The following is a 13,622-nucleotide window of genomic DNA, read 5'->3' on the forward strand; positions in this document are numbered from 1 at the left end:
CAATAATATCCATGTCGTCCGCGAAGCAAACAAATTGAAAGTCCGTCGCCCTGTCGTAGTCCCCGCCGAGACTCGAACGAACTGGAGTGTTCGCCCGAGATCTTCACGCAGTTTTGCACACCGTCCATCGTTGCTCTGATCAATCTTGTGAGCTTCCCGGGAAAGCTGTTCTCGTCCATGATTTTCCATAGCTCTATGCGGTCGATACTATCGTATGCCGCCTTGAAATCGATGAACAAATGGTGCGTAGGGACCTGGTACTCACGGCATTTCTGGAGGATTTGCCGCACGGAAAAGATCTGGTCCGTTGTCGAGCGGCCGTCGATGAAACCTGCTTGATAACTTCCCACGAACTCGTTTGCTATAGGTGATAGACGACGGAAGAGAATCTGGGATAGCACTTTATAGGCGGCGTTTAGGATGGTGATTGCACGATAATTTTCACACTCCAGTTTGTCGCCCTTTTTGTAGATAGGGCATATAACGCCTTGCTTCCACTCCTCCGGTAGCTGTTCTGTTTCCCAGATTCTGACTATCAGCCGATGCAGACAAGCGTCCAACCTATCCGGGCACATCTTGATGAGTTCGACTCCGATGCCATCCTTGCCAGCGGCCTTGTTGTTCTTGAGCTGTTGAATGGCATCCTTAACTTCCCCCATCGTGGGAGCTGGTTGGTTTCCACTGTCCGCTGTGCTGACGTAGCCATCGCTTTCGCTGTCCTGACCTTCTGTGCCTGTGTTCTCTGCGCCATTCAGGTGTTCATCGTAGTGCTGCTTCCACCTTTCAATCACCTCGCGTCCGTGCGTCAAGATGCTCCCATCCTTATCCCGGCACATCTCAGCTCGCGGCACGAGGCCTTTGCGGGATGTGTTGAGTTTCTGATAGAACTTCCGCGTTTCTTGAGAACGGTACAGCAACTCCATCTCTTGGCATTCCACCTCTTCCCGGCGGCGCTTTTTGTCCCGAAATAGGCGAATTTGCTGTTTCCGCTTCAGTCTGTATCGTTCCACGTTTAGCCGCGTACCATGCTGCAGCATTGCAGCCCGCGCTGCATTCTTCTCCTCTAAAACCTCCTGGCACTCCTCGTCGAACCAATCGTTTCTTGAGCGCCGTTCCACATATCCGACAATGCTTTCGGCAGCGTCGTTGATAGCTGCTTTGACTGTCCTCCAGCAGTCCTGAGGAGGGGTCCTATCGAGCTCGCCCTCATCCGGCAACGCTGTCTCAAGATGCTGCGCGTACGCATTGGCGACATCCGGTTGTTTCAGCCGCTCGAGATTGTACCGGGGCGGGCGTCGGTACCGTACATTGTTGATGACGGATAGTTTTGGGCGCAGTTTCACCATCACCAGGTAGTGGTCGGAGTCAATGTTAGCGCAACGATAGGTTCTGACGTCAGTTAGGTCGGAGAAGTGCCCTCCATCGATCAAACGTGCTCGATTTGCGATCCTGTCTGCTGAGGTGATCTCCAGGTGTACCGATACGGGAGGCTGTGCTGGAAATAGGTGCTACGAATGGCCATGTTCTTGGAGGCGGCGAAATCTATCAGTCGTAGGCCGTTCTCGTTCGTCAACCGGTGGGCGCTGATGTCGTGGCTTAGGCAGCTGTCGTACTCGCGTTCGAGCTGCGCGTAAAATCCGTCTTCATCATCATCAGTGCTTCCGGAGTGTGGGATGAGCACGTTTATTATGCTGAAGTTGAAGAATCGTTCTCTCATTGATTGGCAACCACCCGATCACGCGCCTCTGCATATCACTCATCAATATAAAAGCTTTTTCCAGCTCGTGTGTGATGCCGCAGCTCTTGTAGATGGTATGGGGCCCATTCACAAATTTCATAACGCTGATTTGAAAAATATTTATACAAAATGCGTTGCAAGGGGATAGATGGGTATCAAAAATTGCCATTTTTAGCGTAATGAAATTTGTGAATGAACCCTATGGGTACATCTAAACGTTCGTACCATTGTCCCGGTTCGTATTCTTTTGTTGATTATTCGTTTCTTGATTTTTTTACGGCTGGCTTGCAGGCCCTGACACCAACCCCCTAGATTTCTGGAGGACCATTTTTTTGCCCACACTGTTCTCATTTAATTTGATGTTGTGCACCTCCTTTCTTGAGGGAACCTTAGCCGGTTACCGATAGGTCCAGAAGCCTCTCCTTCACATTCCGCTAGTTGTTTGTTTTGGTTGATCATCTCTTATGGGTCCTCCTAAGAGCCGCTATCCATCTCCGCTGGAAAAGCCGTCTTTGTGATCCCATGGTTATCTATGCAAGCAAGGAGGTCATGCTAGGGTTCACATAGTCCTTAATGGGGTACTATGTTCAGAGCCGGATCGGTGCAACTCAGAAAGTTGAAACAACCAGGCGATGCACGGGGGCAGCGTGTGCCATTAGCCCACTCGCCGTTTCAGGCCAGTATCACCCGACCCTACTAAGGGAGTAGAATGTCGCCGCTGTCGCCACAACGTATATTATCCAGTACATATACCGTTACTTATCCTTAGTCGTACGCTGTCAGTATACATAATTAGGGCCGTACTGGCGTTGGTCCCAATGTACTCGAAGCACTCCTACTCGTAGTTCCTTGTCCGTTGGTATCGCGACCAGTATACCATAATCAGGATCTTACTGGCATCAATCCTGATGTGCCGATCGGCACTCCTGTTAGTCAAATAAATAAAAACTCCACCGCATCCTGGGCAACTCTCAAACTCGCAGAGGTTCTAGGGGGGTCCGTTAAGTCCTTGGAAATTTGTCCCTGCTGCCCCATTAGTAGGGTTAGTCGTTTCAAATTCAAAATTGTTATAACATTACGAAGTAGAGTGGGTACAATTGGAAGACATGTTGCATAATCCAGTGGGTACAACAAGAGGCACACGGTTCGGCCTAGTGGTCCCTAGTTGGCCATTACGCCTAAACGAAAAAGACTAGTGCCGCTATGGTCTTGCGAGACCATAAACGATAATAAGCGACTCCTTGGGCCCCAAGGGTGCACTGAAGGTCAAAGAGAACCCATCTCGGCAGAGTCATTCCGGCCTTGTCCTGGGCTCTGTCGATGTCAGCCAAAGAGGCCAGGGAGACAAGTAGATTGCATCATTCCGTCGCTACTCACCGATACACCAAGTCATTTTTCCGACAACCACCACCACCAACCGGCCCTCAGAGACATCGTCGGCGAACGGTCGAGACACCAGGCTAAGCAGCATCAACCACAACTTTTTGGAGAAATGTGAAACAAAAAACTTAGAAATGATGATACGATTCAGATGTAGGTCACCTTGTATATATTACTGTAAAACATTACGTGTTATAATAATTCACTAGCCGCTTTCATATACTTGTTTTTGTAATTTTTGTATGGTTTTGCGATTTTATTATTATTTTATCAGTACTCAGTGGTATAATTCGCATATACCTAATTCGAAATGGAAAAATGGTTCCAATGCAACTAAAGAAGCTTTAGGTGTTTTGATATTGTGACTGAATCGACACAATAGTGTCCTGGGGTTAGATGTTATTAAGATTAATGAAGATGGTTATCAAAAAATGTACAGGTTTGGAAAATTATTGAGAGAGTAAAAGTAAAATTGTATTGCTAGGGTGCCGGTGCCATTAGTGGACTACCTAAGCTATAAAACATCATAACAAAATAACGAAAAGCCTTAACAGAGATCGTTTGGCGTCAACAAAAAGAATTAATCCTCTACTAGGGTGCCGGTGCCATTAGTGGACTACCTAAGCTATAAAAAATCATAACAAAATAACGAAAAGCCTTAGCAGAGATCTTTTGGCGTCAACAGAAAGATTTCAACCTCTACTATATGGGAAAAATATAAAAAGAGTGATAAAACTAATTTTTTAACATAAAATCGCTTGAGCCACTATTGGTACACGTGTTCCAGTATTTGCGCTAGTGCTCCAGTAGTAGACGTTCGGGAATTATACAAGGAATTTGAAATAAAATGGTAAATTTTTGCATAGGTTTAACATTTTTCTCTCGGAACGGCAACTAATATCTTTAGAATGAAGCATAAAGATCGTTTCTGGGACTTTTCTTCATTTTTATACATCCATTTTAAAAACTGCTACCATCCGTTGATCCACTACTGGAACACGACGGCAACTATTGGTGCAAGGGAGCAAATTTTTTGCGTAAACTTAATTATTTATATGACTTTTTGATAAAATAAAAAACTGAAATTTGGCAAATCGACTAAACTAGAGACGATCTATCCACCAACAATAGCACATGTCGTTTTTATCGAAAAATATACGTTTCTTTCCATAGTCCAATCTACTGGTACATTACAACCATTGCACTATGGTCCAGGAATCAGTTTTACGCGGAAAGATGCATTTTGAGCTTTATAATGAAACATTAGACAAAAACGGTCTTCTACAAAGTTGTTTGTATTAGTTGAGCCCTTTGTTTGGTTTAATTGAAAATTAGGGTGGACCACATTTTCATAGAAATTGTGTAACTAACTTTCTTATTTGTAGAAATTAAGAACTTAACAAAAAGCAAATTTTCATGCAAAAATCTTGATGATATGTATCTATTTTAGTTCAAAAGTTATTAAAGTTTTTCTGCTTAAAATCCTTTGTTTTTCAAGGCATTTTATTAGAGTTACAAAAATAACACATCTGTAAATTTTTGATATAATATACAATTTTATTTTGTCTTTTGAATGCCGTCAAAAGATATTTTTTATGTTTGCCCCAAACAGAGATATTCAAAATCAAGGTAGGCATGTTTTTGAGAGAAAAAAACAACAGTAACTCCTAAACGGAAGGAGATAGCAAGTTTCTTCACTCACCAAATTACGGATTTTTTAAAACTCTAAAAGTGTTTCATAGACTACTTTGATGAGAAATTTGAATTGAAAACTCTAGAGCCAGAAAACCAGTTTTGTTCGGACCACCCTATGTCACTGCAGGAAAAAAGCTCTAAATCGGTCAATTTAAGAGATAAAAAAAAACTTTTTTCGGCAAAGTTGCTTGAAATTGAATGGTCTATAACTTTTCTGAAGCATGTATAATATAATTCCTACAAATACGAAAGTTAGTTACACAATTTATATGAAAATGTGGTCCACCCTAATTTTCAATTAAACCAAACAAAGGACTTAACTAATACAAACAACTTTGTAGAAGACCGTTTTTGTCTAATGCTTCATTCTAAAGCTCAAAATGCATCTTTCCGCGTAAAACTGATTCCTGGACCACTGTGCATTGGTACCGGAACCCTACACTCAAAAAAATCCAAACGTCATTGCTACGTGAAAAATCACGTAGATCATTCCAAATTCATTTTACCACTTTTTCACCTGACTAAGATAAAGATCACTAAACCATTCATAACCACCAAATAGTGACTAGGTAATGTTTACTGAGGTTACCTATCGCACTTACGTGGAATTCACGTAGGTGCCTGAGTTCATTTTGACATCTGCATAGTGTACGTACATTCGGTGTTGAGTTCAAATCCTAAGATGGCGCCCGCTTGATTTTTGAAGCACTTCAGAAGCTGCTGCTGCTTCAAACACTGTGTAAGATTGATTTCAAGGTAAATATGCTTTGTATACCGACGAATCCCTGCATTACTTCATATTTTATACGTGATTTATAACCTCTAAGAATTATAGCACGCGAAGGCTTCAACAAGACGGACCAAACTAGCAAAATTGGAGAAACAGGATTCAAAATGCTCAGAATGACAATAAAAGTATCATAATCTTTTAAGTTTGTTTAAATTTTCCAATTGGGAATTAGTTTTCTTCCAAACCCTATTAGAAATAAGATTGGTCTTTATTACAGTTAAATTTAATGCAAAACCATCTAGGTCTTATTGAAACGCTTCGTAAAGGCTACCGGAAAATCCACGTAGCTCTTACGTTTAGCGACGGTGGAATTGACGAACTTCCAAAGTTTATGCGTTCATTCTGGGCTACCTATGATTTACGTAAGAGCTACGTGAAAAGTGCGATGGAAAAAAATCACGTATGTTTTCACGTAACAATGACGTTTGGATTATTTTGAGTGTACTACTTGAAGAAAATGTATTATAGGTTCTACATTTTGCAAATGGACAAGTTGTAGACAAGTGTAGATCTAAGTGAAACCTGCAACTTTGCTCAAGGCAGCACACCTAAATCTTGTGAGTTACTGGTGAATTTCGAGTTTTTTAAGAGAATTTTTTTCAATTTATAAAAATGACGTTTTCACAGTTTTTATAGCTAAAGTTGCCAAATGTACGGCCTTTCGAATGCTGTTAAAAGAAACAAAAACATCGTATCAATTCTAAAGGCATCTAAAGATTTCATAGTTTTTCTCTTAAATTTGCTTATAACTTTCAAATCACAAAAATTACGAGCTTGCAATAGTTGGCAAAAATTTGTACCATTACTTCCTCTAAGAACTGTTCATTTTATAAAGTGGACACTTTGTGCATGCTGTATCTTTTTAACGTATCAATAAAACTTCGGTGTCCGGCCATTTGGCCGAACGCCGTTTGGCCGAATGCCGTTTGGCCGAATTACGAACAAAAAATAATCCAATTGCTTCAACACTGATGTGTAGGATTCTGTATAGTGGCCCCATAACTGTGATAGGATAAGTTGTCATTTTTGTTGAGAATGAAAAAATTGACTTGTTAATTCAGGACGAAGTTGCAAACTTCACACCGTTTCAAGACTCTAAGCTGAAGTTTAAGATGATTTTCAATTATTTCTTCCGAAATTTGTCCTTCTCTTAGCTCTTCTTTCGAGTTCTACTGGTTTCATTACTATTGGCAATAATTTCGCTTATATTTTGATTGGGAATTATACCTTCTTTAAATCATCGGCAGTTCTTTGTGGTTATACCGATCTAACGATTATTTGCAATACATTTGCTAATGTTTTCATAGAAGTGTTTTTATTCTTTTGACAAAAGGCTGTTCTTTCAAAAGCAACGTATTGCTCATAATTATTGGCAATAATTTAGGGATTTTACCTTCATTAAATCATCGACAGTTCTCCGTAGTTGTATTAATATAATAGTTATTTGCATTACCTTTGCTTATATTTTCATATGAGATTTTTCCTTCTTTTTACCAAAGGCTGTACTTTCATATTTTCGGAATTAAGGCATTAATAACGTATTATAAACGTTCACAGAGACTTATTCAATACAACACAAGAGTTGTTAGAGATGTTACTCTTCCAAAATTAAGATTGCAACGTGTAAACTGAACCCTGCACCGGTGTTTGCGCGAAGCCGTAAATCAAGTGACTCGGCGTACACTCACGTCAAAGAAGCTAACTGTTTCTCCGTTGTCAAAAGTCAAAAGAATAAGGCAATATTTCGTGTTTGCATAAGCTGCATGTTACTTTGATTGCTAGTACTATGAAATAATTTTCTAAGTACGATTCTTGGGGGATCTAAGCAAACCGATCCTGAAGTCGTCACTGTCAAAAGTTGATTACAAAGGCGATGAGAAAAACCTCAACTGGCAGCTGTTGCGGGTAGTAGAGAAGTGAATAGTTGCTTACATTAAGGATGTTCTTCTTTCAGCTCTGACGGTTGCTTGGACTCATTATGATGATTTATTCTTCTTCAAAATAAGCTGTTCTTTGAAATTCATTTTAATTACATGCTAACTGTTACAGTTCCATATTGTTTTAATTTTCGGCCAAATGGCATTCGGCCAAATGACCCTTTTGGCCAAATGGCGTTCGGCCAAACGGCATTCGGCCAAATGGCGTTCGGCCAAATGACCCGGAACCAAAATTTCAATCGGTTTTCTGTACCGTTCTGATTCAAATTCCGGACAGCTTCAAATTCCGGACACTCAACTTTGTATGGGAAAGGTTTCAATTGAAATGTTTCAAAATTTGCCGTTCAAAAGTTCACAATTTAGAAACTCGTTTTCTCAAGCTTTTAACATTTCAAACCATGAAAATTTACAATGCTCAAGTAGTTTTGACGTTTTTCTCACGGCTGCTAGTGTTTATTCAACGATTTAACATTTACAACTTTGCTTTTCACGAGCTGTCCGGAATCCGAATCAAAGCGTCCGGAATAAGAAGCAAAAGTGATGTGGTGTCCGGAAAAAGAATCATGAAGAGGACACACATTTCTATTTATTTAAATTTATTGGTGTTGTGGAATTCAAATCTTCTCCTACCATTCGAGAGGTAAGTATCCTGATAGCATAATAACGGAGAGATATCTTATAGATTGCATTAATTTATATGCTTTTGGATGTCTCATACTTCGAATTGAGCTTAAGTGTCCGTAATATGAATCAAAACGGTACATCGTTCGACTAGTATTGTACAATGTTGTGATAATAAAAAATATCCAAAATAATTAAATTTCACACGAATATGGAACAACTATTAGAACGGTCAATTTTTGGAGGTTATCAAAATCAATGATTGCTAAAAATTGGCTAGAAAATTCGACAATTTATATTTTTTATTTTCAAAAAAGGCTCGTTCTCTGAAAGCATCATCAATCAAAAGCCTAATATTAAAAATCAAGTTATTTTTGGAGCTAAAATTTTACAGATATAATTAAATCATTTTTCCCCTATATTTTATCGAGAAAAATATTTTAAATTTGAAGGGAGCTGATATGAGTGGATTTTTTTGGTTTAAAGCACGTCCTGACGGAAGTGCTAATATAGTACTAGACTGGCCCAGCTCAGTATGGGAGAAAAATAAAGTTGTATGATTCCACGGGGCACCCGCCAGGATTATTTCTTGGGGTTAGAGGAATCCTTTCTGAAAAATTCAGCTCATTTGGTCGTTCCATGAGCTGGCGCATTTGAATTGAAGTTAATATGGGATTTTCAGCTCAAACATATGAGCAACAGCACATCATCTACTGTTTGGTTCAGGAAAATTGATGATCGCGTTCAATTGGACCCAGAATGTCAAAAACACTACTTGATTTAATAGCGAAGAATATTGTAGAAGATTGAACCATGATCAAAATTAATAAAGTTGGTTTTTTTACCATCTGAAGTAGGGGAACTTACGTATTGTCGGCAGCCTAAGCAGCTGAACTTTTAAGAAGGCAATTATACACAACAACAAAGCACAACAATTATCAGGAGACACCTGAACTACACTTGAGCACACTTCATCTATTAATTATTATGCACAAAACACTATTTTATTCTCTAAATCATCAATTTTTCCTCAGCAAAGTCACGAGGCATTTGTTCTCTTATCGGCAATGCAATTACTATTGTCGGCAACAAAATTGTTCTCTTCGGCAATCCAAAATTGTACAAAAATTAGGTTATGTATTGGTAACTTTTCGTATTTGTTGACAATGCCTGAAATTGAACGTCACTCATTATGTTCTACTCGTTGAAAGGGCCAATGCAGAAAAATACAGACTACACTGAGAACAGCATTGCAGTTATAAATAGTATAGCTGAGAGTCATATGGAATACACAACGCCACTAAATTTGTGCAGACTAAGGCGCCGTCCACAAATTACGTAACGCTCTAGAGGGAAGGGGCCCCAGATAGCCGTAGCGGTAAACGCGCAGCTATTCAGCATGACCATGCTGAGGGTCGGGGGTTCGAATCCCGCTGGTCGAGGATCTTTTCGTAAAGGAAATTTTCTCGATTCCCAGGGCATAGAGTATCTTCGTACCTGCCACACGATATACACATGCAAAAATGGTCAATCGGCAAAGAAAGCTCTCAGTTAATAACTGTGGAAGTGCTCATAAGAACACTAATCTGAGAAGCAGGCTCTGTCCCAGTTGGGACGTAACGCCAGAAAGAAGAAGAAGAAGAAGAGGGAGGGGGAGTAGGCTCAAACATTGCAGCTCAAACCCAATTTTTTTTCATATAAAGATCGTTGCGGGGGGGGGGGGGGATTGGTCGAACACGATTCTCTTGATTTGTTCTTATTGCGTATCAATTCTACATGCGGCGAACTGGACTATAGAAATTCATACATTTTGCCTTAAGAAAGATGGAACGATTATTGCAATACGAAAGCTTTATGTATCGTTTTAGCATCACCCCACATCAAGGCGTCGATAGACGAGGGGAGTGCGCACGAGCCTATCGATTGCAAGATTCTTGGTTCAATTCCAGGTAACAGGCTTCAAATTTATCCCTCTCATTTACCATTATCATGTCTATCTTTTGATACTATCAAATGATACTATCACTATGGGTAGTGATAAGGAGTGTATCGAAAAGTAGTCGCAAACATTCAAAACGGTATATCTCAGAGCATAGTTCATCTTTTTAAAAGCTTTTTTCACAAAAATCATCATCATGTCATCAAATATTGAAGCAGCTAAAAAAATATTGAATAATATGCAGTCTTAATATAAATACAACAAGGTTTATAAACCATGGAAAATAAAATCTTGCACAAATATACATTTTTGAAGTGTCTTCTGAAGATTCGATGATTTGTGTTGAACAAAATGTATATCAAACAAAATAGGTTGAAAAGCTTCTTCTATAGGAAAATATGTTTACTTCAAAAGCACGTAAAACGGATTTAAAAAAAAAATAAATTATTACTCTAAAAAAGCCCAATTATTGGAATAAGGTCGGTTTTAGAAAGTCATTTTTGTATATTCAACTTTTGAAGTTCTGTCATATACATCGAAGATTATATAGAGTACCAATTTTAGCTTATGTTACTTCATAAATATGCAAAGAAACTTTTCTAATCAAAAAACAATTTTTGATTCGTTACAATCGTTCGAAATTACTATTAACGTGTAGAAAGAAAAAAAAAATCGAAAAACGAGGTCCTTAAAAATCGACTTTTTTCGATTTTTGTATTTGCTCTCAAATGTTTGTTAATGTATTTTTCAAAATATTGTTCACACTATGTCATGAGAGTTGTGGCACAGAATATATAAGCATAAACAAAAACCATTTTTCTTTAAATTTAACACATTTATTAACATATCAATTTTTTTTAGTGGTGTGCAAGATTTTCATCGACATCTGTTAGTAATTTGCAAAATTATCATACAAAATGCCACTTTATTGAAACAATATCACTGCATCATAATTTTTAAATACATTGTAAAGCATTTCTGATCAAAAAAAAGTTTGTAGGTTCATCCCAATATTTTTGAGACTGTTTTGAATGTTTGCGACTACTTTTCGATACACTCCTTAGGGATACTATCACTTCTTGAAAAATGGTGGATAGAAGATAGACTATATTATCTCTATCAATTGATAGACGGACGGAGATTATCAGCATTTTTTCATCACTGTTGGATCAAGCATATCTTTATCATCTATCTTTGGGTAAAAATATACTATTTGCAAAATTCTATAGCTATCCCTATCCATCCTATCATTGGTACAAATACTGAAACCAAAATCTAGGGATACAAAATGGCAAAAGCCAATAAAAATAACTCAAGGTATGTTCTCATGGATGTTTATGTTAATTGATAATATTATGGAATAAAAATTGTTAGACGATGGTTATAGAAAATTAACTAAATTCCATATTTAGCAATACAAGGTGACGGCTTCAGGAGTATAAGAATTGTTGGAAACCTATGCAATATGGGTATTTTCGAAACGGGTGCGACGAGAGGATGACAGAAATCGATGTGCGACGCCATTTTGAAATCCAAGATGGTGGCCTCCGGTTTAGTAAAATCATTGAAACCCATGAAATATGGGTATTTCTGGAACGGTCACGATGAGGGGATGACGGAAATCATAAATCATTCATAAATCATGTTTTTGTTCATGTTATATTGAGTTACGTTATATCGAGGTATGACTGTAATTACAATCCCTAGCTGTTGCTTGGACATGGCCAAAACAAGTCTCGACTGTAGAAAGATGTATCGATCTTGTCTAGTAGCCCTATTCAAGCTTGAACATTCTGGGACTGTTTGGATAGCAGACGAGAAGAAGGCACCCCTCATTTTTCTTTTAGTGATTCGATTATCCGGAGTGAAAAAAAATCGATACTCCGGTTAATCGAGTCCGACCTGTATAGGAATTAATACCTACGTTACAAGTGATAAATACTACCATAATGTCGAAAATTCAACCCTGAGGCATTTGAAAACCATATGGCTTGCTTCAAAATAAGTTTTTAGTTTACTTTCTAAACATTTAAAAAATTAAATTCTTCAATATATTTGTGTTGATAAAAACGGAATAAATTGTGAAAGAATCCGGAACGTGACAAAAACGGAACATACCTGTATTGCATGAGTTTTAAATTATTTCACCAAACCAGAGGCCGCCATCTTGGATTTCGAAATGGCGTCGGACATCGATTTCCGTCATCTCCTTGTCGCGCCCGTTCCGAAAATGCCCACATTGCATGGGTTTTCAATGACTTTACTAATCCGGAGGCCGCCATCTTGGATTTCAAAATGGCGTCGCGCCCGTTCCAAAAATGCCCATATTGCACGGGTTTTCAATGATTTTACTATTCCGGAGGCCGCTATCTTGGATTTCAGAATTGCGTCGGATATCGATTTTCGTCTTATCCTCATCGTGCCCGTTCCGAAAATACCCATATTGCATGGGTTTACAACAATTCTTATATTCCTGAAGCCGCCACCTTGTATTGCTAAATATGGAATTTAGTTAATTTTCTATAACCATCGTCTAACAATTTTTATTCCATAATATTATCAATTAATAAAGATAGAACCTCTATCATTGTTATTTGAGAGATGTTGTACTGATAGTATCATCATGAGATTTTTTGGGATAGGGATACTATCACTCTATCCTCAATCTCTGATAGAAACCATTCCACAGTGAACTTTTCTGCAAAAAAATGTCTTCAAATTCAATATCTCTGGATGCCGCTGGAATAAAATCGATCTTTTTACCGCAAAAGAAAGATTTTTTCATGGGCTAAACGATAGTGAGGTGTGTGTTCACTGCACGTTATTTTTTCGTACGGTTTTGACCTATTAAAGGTCATTTTACCCTATTTTCAATGGAAATTATATATTTGTAGATCAATATCTCTGGATTCCGCTGGAATAAAATCGATTTTTTTACCGCAAAAGAACGATTTTTTCATGGACTAAACGATAGTGAGATGAGTGTTCACTGCACGTTATTTTTTGTACGGTTTTGACCTATAAATGGTCATTTTACCCTATTTTCAATGGAAATTATATATTTGTAAATCAATATCTCTGGATTCCGCTGGAATAAATTCGATCTTTTTACCGCAAAAGAAAGATTTTTTCATGGACTAAACGATAGTGAGGTGAAAGTTCACTGCACGTTATTTTTTGTACGGTTTTGACCTATTAATGGTCATTTTATCCTATTTTCAATGGAAATTATATATTTGTAGATCAATATCTCTGGATTCCGCTGGAATAAAATCGATCTTACTACCGCAAAAGAAAGAGTTTTGCATAGGCTAGACGATAGTGAGGTGAGTGTTCACTGGACGTTATTTTTTCGTACGGTTTTGGCCTATTAAAGGCCATTTTACCCTATTTTCAATGGAAATTATACATTCATAATTCAATATCTCTGGATTCCGCTGGAATAAAATCGATCTTTTTACTGCAAAAGAAAGATATTTTTATGGGCGAAACGGTAGTGAGGTGAGAGTTTACTGCACGTTA

Source organism: Aedes aegypti, chromosome 1, assembly GCF_002204515.2.
Source record: "Aedes aegypti strain LVP_AGWG chromosome 1, AaegL5.0 Primary Assembly, whole genome shotgun sequence".
In the NCBI taxonomy this organism is placed as follows: Eukaryota; Metazoa; Arthropoda; class Insecta; order Diptera; family Culicidae; genus Aedes; species Aedes aegypti.